Here is a 9,647-nt window from a genome sequence, read left to right on the forward strand (position 1 = left end):
ATTATATATATATATAATTATATATTATACATATATATATATACATATACATATACATACACATACACACACACACATATATATATATCATCAAAAACGGTATGCTCATGTTTGAGCAGCCGTGGACCTCTCCACCATCCTTCGCCACTAAACTCGATCTTACGCTTTTCTTTCCACTTGTTACCATCGACAGCCCGCAAATATCTTTGATACTGTCGCTCAGTCTTGTCTTCGGTTTGCCTCTTCCTCTGTTTCCTATCACCATCCCTGTCAGCAAGTTTTTTTCAATACTTCTACTTCTCATTACATGACCAATAAACTTTAATTTCCTCCTGTTCAAGAGGTCCAACAGTCGGTCTTTACAATTTATTTTTCTCAGCACTTCATCATTCGTCTTCTTCTCTGTCCAGCTAATATGCAGTACTAATATATAATATATATATATATATATATATATATATATATATATATATAATATATATACATATGATATATATATATATATATATATATATATATATATATATATATATAATATATATACATATGATATATATATATCTATAATATTGCTACGCCAGTGGGTCTTTGTCTCTGTGCGAAACATGTGTTAACACGAAAAGGATGACCTGGGCATGTGTTAACATGAAGGGACCTGGGCAAACATGACGCAACTGGCTGTGAGCGGAGGAGCGGAGGAACAAGCCAAAGAGAGACGCAGTTCGGTGCTGCTCCTGTGAAGACCTCGTGTGTGCCTTTGTGACCTGATAAACTTTGTGTTGAACTGTTATAAGCTGTATCGTGCAGTGTGACATGCTGGTTTCCTCCCTGTATTGTGCCTATAGAAAAGTGTACGGGTAAATAACTTGTGTAAATAAAGGAAAGACAGTCATTTTGTGTTTATTTTGTGCCCTGCCTCGCCACTTGGCGTTTCCTCTCGTGGTGTTCTGGGATGCTGTGGTGTTCAGTGTCTCTTGGAGCTGTTCAGTGTTCACGACCCTGTGGATAGCACGCCGTCTGCCTAGCCTGCCTTGTGTTGGTGGCTGAGAGACGAGGCGGTCGGCGTAACAAATGGTGTCAGGAGTGGGATTTGTGATATTTGATCAGTGAGATCGCCGATTTATCATGTGGTCCAAAGATGGCGGCAGCCATGAGGGAGAGGAGGCTATGACTGAGGCAGGCACGAGTGAGGTGAAGCCGAGCCAGATGGACCTGATCACTGCCATGCTGGCCGGTATGAGGGAGGAAATAGCACAAAGGGCAGAAGAGCAGGCACAGAGGGCACGCGAGCAGGTGCACCATCTCGTCGAGATGCAGGCAAGGAAGGCAGAGGAACAGTTCTGCCAACTTGTTGAGGTGCTACAGAGCAATCTTGCATCTGTGAAGATGGAAACTCAGCAGTACACCGACAAGGCCTGCAACAGCGTGAAGAGTGAATTGATGGAAGAGGTGCAGACTCTGAAGGGCGAGGTTCAGGGCCTGAGGGAGGAAGTGAAGGAGGAAAGGTGGCGTCACGAGGTATTAACGTTGCAAGCAGAGAAGGCAGACGAGATTCTGGCAACAGATGCCAGAGTGTCAGATTTACTGGGGTCTGCCTGGGGTCCATGGCAGGAAACCCCCGGGCCTTGCAGCGTCGTGTCGGAGCCAGTGGTCGCTGCAGAAGGCTGGGGACCCATCGGAACCGCTCCCTTGGATATAGGTGGCGGCAAACTCGGACCCGGTCAACCCGCCTCGTTGCCTCCCTCACCCCCTTCCTCCCCCCGGGTATGTTAGTTCACAGCACGCGTTCTCCACCCTGCAGCCCCTCGGCCTCCAGACATTCTGTGAGGCGTAAGCCAGCTGAGTACGACGGGAAGGCGGCCTGGGAGGCATATGTCGCCCAATTTGAAATGCTGGCATCTGCCCGGGGCTGGAGTCAGGAAGAGAAGGCCCTGCAGCTGGTAACAGCGCTAAGGGGCTCCGCGGTGGAAGTGTTGGGGCATCTGCCGGCATCCCAACATGCCTCTTACACCAGCGTGGCAGAGGCTTTGAAACGCCGTTTCGGGCACCACCACCAGGCCGAGGTATATCGGGCCCATTTGAAGAAGCGGACTCGTGAGCGTGGCGAGACACTGTCCCAGCTGGCGCAGGATGTGGAGGCGCTGGTAAGGAGGTCGTACCCTACGGCTGCGGAAGAGATGATTGTGGTCCTGGCCCGCGACTTCTTTGTTGATGCTTTATAGGACCAGCAGCTGCAAATCTACGTCAAGCAGGCACACCCTGAGGACCTGCAGGTGGCGCTGGCGAGGGCCTTGGAGTTCAAGGCCTTCCTGAAGGCAACCAGTGGCCTAGGGCCAGCTGCTCAGCCCCGCCGTGACCTCCGGGGCCGGAAGGCTAAAGTGGAGAAGGTAGCATTGTGGAAGGTGAGCCCGAGCATTTTCCAAGGCTTGTGTTGGGGCTGCGGTAAGGAAGGGCACAGACGTAGTCAGTGTCGGAGGGAGCGGAGAACACGTCGTCTCAACCAGACGGATTCTGATGCCTTCCAGCAGTGCTGCAAGGACTGTGGCAGGTATGGTCACTATCCGAGTGCATGTCCTAAGGCTAAGGAAGTGGTACAGGCGGAAAACTCTGGAGAAGGGGGCCGAAACCCAGCCGTCCTTGGTTCCCGGGCCCCGACTTGGGTAAGCTGCCGTCGAACCAGCACGATGCAGGTGGAGGGCTCAATAGATGTGAAGCCATGCCACCTGACAGTGGACACTGGGGCTGAGAAGACCCTAGTGCGGCCTGATATGTTGGCCACTATGCAACTTCCAGACGCACCACAGAGACTGTGTGGTGTCATGGGGGCATTGTGTGCAGCTCAAGGGGCCAGTGGAGGCTCGTATTGGCGTGGGCAGCACGGTGCAGCGGCTGCCGGTGTATGTGGCCGATCTGGACAAGCACTGTTTGCTGGGCCTTGACTAGCTGACGCAGAGTAAGGCGTGTGTCGACCTTGGATGGAAGCTGGTGAGGGTGCACGGTGAAGATGTGCACTTGCTTCCAGAGGTTGGCTGTGCAGAGGTAGTTACGGTTGAGCGACTGCACCTTGCCCCCAGGACAGAGTCTAGAATCTGGTGTCGACTGTCAAGAATGATGCGTGGAGTAGAGGGCCTCGTGGAGCCCAACCAAAACTTGCAGCTGGCTGATGGCGTAGCGGTTGGGCGGAGCCTTGTTGGACCAGGGGAGGGGTTAGTTACAGTGTTGGTAGCCAACTTCTCCGATAAGGCCCAGAAGGTGCCAGCTGGTGCAAAGCTGGGCACTTGTGAGGAAGTGGAGCATCCAGAAGAGTCGTTGGGGAGCAAGGAGTTGGTTGGTGTGGGGCCGTTGCCTGACTTCCTCGAGGACTTGGCTGTGGCGTTACCATGGGCCAGGAAGCTACTCCTGGGGCCATGGTGAAAAAGAAGATGACGTTAGCCCCAGTAGCGGCGATGAGGACGTGGCAGACGCTGACCGAGATGAGGACGAGCATTTGGACGGTGAGGGCGATGCAGCAGACGTCAATGGTGACCATGAACCAGGTCTTAGGACAGGAGATACCCCTCTGGGTGCCACTGCCAATCTACCACCGCCCACACCTCCTCCAGAGCGACCCCAGCGAGAGCAAAGAAAGCCGCGCTGGATGAAAGATTTTTGTGTTTCTGAGAACTGATTTTCAATTACGGTTACTTTTGTTTGAAAGAATTTTGTTCCTGAGGACTAATTTTATTAAAATTTTCTGTAATTTGTTTCAGGTTTAGGTATGTCAGAGCAGACAGGTCGTCTGCTTGATAGGGGGGGATAGGGCTACGCCAGTGGGTCTTTGTCTCTGTGTGAAACATGTGTTAACATGAAAAGGATGACCTGGGCATGTGTTAACATGAAGGGACCTGGGCAAATATGACGCAACTGGCTGTGAGCGGAGGAGCGGAGGAACAAGCCAAAGAGAGACGCAGTTGGGTGCTGCTCCTGTGAAGACCTCGTGTGTGCCTTTGTGACCTGATAAACTTTGTGTTGCCCTGTTATAAGCTGTATCGTGCAGTGTGACATGCTGGTATCCCCCCTGTATTGTGCCTATAGAAAAGTGTACGGGTAAATAACTTGTGTAAATAAAGGAAAGACTGTCATTTTGTGTTTATTTCGTGCCCTGCCTTGCCACTTGGCGTTTCCTCTCGTGGTGTTCTGGGACGCTGTGGTGCTCGGTGCCTCTTGGAGCTGTTCAGTGTTCACGACCCTGTGGATAGCACGCCGTCTGCCTAGCCTGCCTTGTGTTGGTGGCAGAGAGATAGGCGGTCGGCGTAACAATATATATATATATAATATATATATATAATATATATATATATGTATATATGGATATATATATATATATTATATATATATATGTATATATTATATATATATTACATACATATATATATATATATATATATATATATATATATATATATATATATATGTATATATATATGTATATATGTGTATACATCTTTCTAGCGGGGCCCTTCTTTGCACTGCACACATCACATGCTCTACACCACTCAGACACGTCACTTCTCATGCCCACCCAGTAGAAGCGTTGACGAAAACGGCTCAGGGTCTTTTTCTCGCCCAAGTGGCCACTGTCAGGGGCATAGCTTCCCATCTACTGAGCCTTCCACCTGCATCTCTGGTTCGACGGCAGCTTACCCAAGTCGGGGCCCGGGAACCGAGGACGGCTGGGTTTCGGCCCCCTTCTCCAGCCTGTCCGAGTTTTCCTCCTGTACCACTTCCTTAGCCTTAGGACATGCACTCGGATGGTGACATACCTGCCACAGTCCTTGCAGCACTGCTGGAAGGCATCAGAATCCGTCTGGTTGAGAGGACGTGTTCTCCGCTCCCTCTGACACTGACTACGTCTGTGCCCTACCTCTCCGCAGCCCCAACACAAGCCTTGGAAAGTGCTCGGGCTCACCTTCCTCAATGCTACCTTCTCCACTTTAGCCTTCTGGCCCCGGAGGTCACGGTGGGGCTGAGCAGCTGGCCCTAGGCCACTTGTTGCCTTCAGGAAGGCCTCAAACTCCAAGGCCCTCACCAGCGCCACCTGCAGGTCCTCAGGGTGTGCCTGCTTGACGTAGATTTGCAGCTGCTGGTCCTATAAAGCATCAACAAAGAAATCGCGGGCCAGGACCACGATCATCTCTTCCGCAGCCGCAGGGTACGACCTCCTTACCAGCGCCTCCACATCCTGCGCCAGCTGGGACAGTGTCTCGCCACGCTCACGAGTCCGCTTCTTCAAGTGGGCCCGATATACTTCGGCCTGGTGGTGGTGCCCGAAACGGCGTTTCAAAGCCTCTGCCAATCTGGTGTAAGAGGCATGTTGGGATGCCGGCAGATGCCCCAGCACTTCCACCGCGGGGCCCCTTAGCGCTGTTACCAGCTGCAGGGCCTTCTCTTCCTGGCTTCCTGCAATTTGTCGCATTTCAAATTGGGCGACATATGCCTCCCAGGCCACCTTCCCGTCGTACTCAGCTGGCTTACACTTCACAGAATGTCTAGAGGCCGAGGGGCTGCAGGGTGGAGAACGCGTGCCGTGAACTAACACACCTGAGGGGGAGGAAGGGGGTGAGGGAGGCAACGAGGCGGGTTGACCGGGTTCGAGTTTGCCGCCACCTATACCCAAGGGAGCGGTTCTGATGGGTCCCCAGCCTCCTGCAGCGACCACTGGCTCCGACACGACGCTGCGAGGCCCGGGGGTTTCCTGCCATGGATCCCAGGCAGACCCCAGTAAATCTGACACTCTGGCATCTGTTGCCAGAACCTCGTCTGCCTTCTCTGCTTGCAACGTTACTACCTCGTGACGCCGCCTTTCCTCCTTCACTTCCTCCCTCAGGCCCTGAACCTCGCCCTTCAGAGTCTGCACTTCCTTCATCAGTTCACTCTTCACGCTGTTGCAGGCCTTGTCGGTGTACTGCTGAGTTTCCATCTTCACAGATGCAAGATTGCTCTGTAGCACCTCAACAAGTTGGCAGAACTGTTCCTCTGCCTTCCTTGCCTGCATCTCGACGAGATGGTGTGCCTGCTCGTGTGCCCTCTGTGCCTGCTCTTCTGCCCTTTGTGCCATTTCCTCCCTCATACCGGCCAGCATGGCAGTGATCAGGTCCATCTGGCTCGGCTTCACCTCACTCGTGCCTGCCTCAGTCATAGCCTCCTCTCCCTCATGGCTGCCGCCATCTTTGGACCACATGATAAATCGGCGCGTCTCACTGATCAAATATCACAAATCCCACTCCTGACACCATTTGTTACGCCGGTCCGCCTCGTCTCTCAGCCACCAACACAAGGCAGGCTAGGCAGACGGCGTGCTATCCACAGGGTCGTGAACACTGAACAGCTCCAAGAGGCACCGAGCACCACAGCGTCCCAGAACACCAAGAGGGGAAACGCCAAGTGGCAAGGCAGGGCACGAAATAAACACAAAATGACTGTCTTTCCTTTATTTACACAAGTTATTTACCCGTACACTTTTCTATAGGCACAATACAGGGGGAAACCAGCATGTCACACTGCACGATACAGCTTATAACAGGGCAACACAAAAGTATATCAGGTCACAAGGGCACACACGAGGTCTTCACAGGAGCAGCACCCAACTGTGTCTCTCTTGGCTTGTTCCTCCGCTCCTCCGCTCACAGCCAGTTGTGTCACGTTTGCCCAGGATCCTTTTCATGTTAACACATGCCCAGGTCATCATTTTCATGTTAACGCATGTTTCGCACAGAGACAGAGACCCACTGGCGTAGAATTATTATTATTATTATTATTGTTATTATTATTATTATTATAATTATCATTATTAATATTGTAGTTGTTATTATTATTATTATTGTTATTAATATTATAATCATTAATATTAATAATATTCTTAGTATCATCATCATTAACATTATTGTTATTGATATTTATTATCATTGTTATTATTATTGTTATTATTATTATTATTATCATTGTTGTTGTTGCTATTGTTTTTATTAGTATCATTATAATCCTTATTATCCTTGTTACATCTCTTATTGTTATCGTTATTATTGTTAGCATTGTTATTATTATTGCCACCCATGGAACGGGTGGCAATAGACATTGCTGGTCCGCTGCCTCTCACGCCACAAGGAAACCGATACATCTGTGTGGTAATGGACTATTTCTCAAAGTGGCCTGAGGCATATGCACTACCCAACCACGAGGCCGGCGTGTTAGTGAATGAATTCATTACCCGTTTTGGTGTGCCTTCTGAACTGCACTCTGACCAAGGTCGTGAGTTTGAGTCACGAGTGTTCCGTGAGTGTTTCGAACTGTTAGGGGTGCGCAAGACACGGACGACACCCCTCCATCCACAGTCCGATGGTATGGTGGAGCGGTTTAACCGTACCCTTGCTCAACAGTTAGCCAAATATTGCAGGGAAAGTCAGGAAGACTGGGACGTCAAGCTGCCCGCCATGCTCATGGCCTACCGGTCTGCTGTGCATGAGGTAACAGGCTTGACACCTGCCCAACTCATGTTTGGCCGTGAGCTCAGGCTACCAGTGGATTTGGCCACAGGGCGGCCACCCAACGTGAACTTGCCAACTGTCACATCCAGCTATGCAGTGGCACTGCAGGAGAACCTGGCGGAGGTGCACCGACGAGTGCGTGGCAAGCTCAAGGTAGCCGGCCATGCCATGAAGGAGACCTATGACCGGCGCATGAGGGAAGTGAGGTACAACATAGGTGACAGAGTGTGGCTGCATAACCCGCGTCGGAAGCGAGGGCTCTCGCCGAAGCTACAGAGCCCCTGGGAGGGGCCATACACGGTGGTAGCGGCCCTCTCTGATGTCACCTATCGAATTCGCAGAGGGCGAAAACGACCGTCTGTTGTCCACGTGGACCGGCTGTGGCGTTACCATGGGCCAGGAAGCTACTCCTTGGGGCCATGGTGAAAAAAAGATGACGTTAACCCCAGTAGCGGTGATGAGAACGTGGCAGACGCTGACCGAGATGAGGACGAGCATTTGGACGGTGAGGGCGATGCAACAGACGTCAGTGGTGACCATGAGCCAGGTCTTGGGGCAGAAGATACCCCTCTGGGTGCCACTGCCAATCTACCGCCGCCCACTCCTCCTCCAGAGCGACCCCAGCGAGAGCGAAGAAAGCCGCGCTGGATGAAAGATTTTTGTGTTTCTAAGAACTGATTTTCAATTACGGTTACTTTTGTTTGAAAGAATTTTGTTTGTTCCTGAGGACTAATTTTTAAAAAATTTTCTGTAGTTTGTTTCAGGTTTAGGTATGTCAGAGCAGACGGGTCGTCTGCTTGATAGGGGGGGATAGTGCTACGCCAGTGGGTCTTTGTCTCTGTGCGAAAGATGTGTTAACATGAAAAGAATGACCTGGGCATGTGTTAACATGAATGGACCTGGGCAAACATGACGCAGCTGGCTGTGAGCGGAGGAGCGGAGGAACAAGCCGAGAGACGCGGTTGGGTACTGCTCCTGTGAAGACCTCGTGTGTGCCCTTGTGACCTGATATAACTTTGTGTTGCCCTGTTATAAGCTGTATTGTGCAGTGTGACATGCTGGTTTCCCCCTGTATTGTGCCTATAGAAAAGTGTACGGGTAAATAACTTGTGTAAATAAAGGAAAGACTGTCATTTTGTTTATTTCGTGCCCTGCCTCGCCACTAGGCGTTTCCCCTCGTGGTGTTCTGGGACGCTGTGGTGCTCGGTGCCTCTTGGAGCTGTTCAGTGTTCACGACCCTGTATATAACACGCCGTCTGCCTAGCCTGCCTTGTGTTGGTGGCGGAGAGACGAGGCGGGTCGGCGTAACAATATGTACACACACACACACACACACTCACACACACACACACACAATATATATATATATATATATATATATATATATATATATATATATATATATATATATATATATATAGTTATTTACAAAGATTGTCTCAACCCAAACAAAACAATGAAATCTACATATCAAAATCATAACAAAAAAAGAATGCATGAAGGAATGGGCCTACCTGTGATTCTCACCTGGCATGGAACAGTCTCGAACGATAACCATTTGTTGTATCACCTGAATGATCATTTGTACGGTAACATGCTTTTTATGATAATAATAATAACAACAATAATAATATATAATAATAATAATAATAATAACAATAATATTAATAATAATAATAATAACGATAACAACAACAACAACAACAACAATGATAATAATAATAATAATAATAATAATAATAATAATAGTAATAAAAAAAAAATAATAATAATACCAATAATAAAAAAAAAACTATCAACAGTAATAATGATAATGATAATGATAATAAAGATAGTAATAAAACAATAACAATAGTAACTGTAATAATTATTATTATTGTTGCTGTAGCAATAGTAGTAATAATGATGATAATAATAGTAATTATAATGATAATAATAATAATAACAACAATAACAACAACAACAACAACAACAAAATAATAATAATGCTAACAATAATAACAATAACAATAATAGATGTAACAAGGATAATAAGGATGATAATGATAATAATAATAATGATAATGATAATGATAATAGTAAAAATAATAATGGTAATGATCTTGATAATGACAATAATAATAA

General features: G+C 48.5%; 1 pseudogene; it reads right to left on the minus strand.

The window, feature by feature from the left end:
* LOC119577914 overlaps positions 1 to 9,647 on the minus strand; it is a 42,689-nt pseudogene that overhangs the window by 23,007 nt on the left and 10,035 nt on the right.

Source organism: Penaeus monodon, chromosome 2, assembly GCF_015228065.2.
Source record: "Penaeus monodon isolate SGIC_2016 chromosome 2, NSTDA_Pmon_1, whole genome shotgun sequence".
Taxonomy (NCBI): domain Eukaryota; kingdom Metazoa; phylum Arthropoda; class Malacostraca; order Decapoda; family Penaeidae; genus Penaeus; species Penaeus monodon.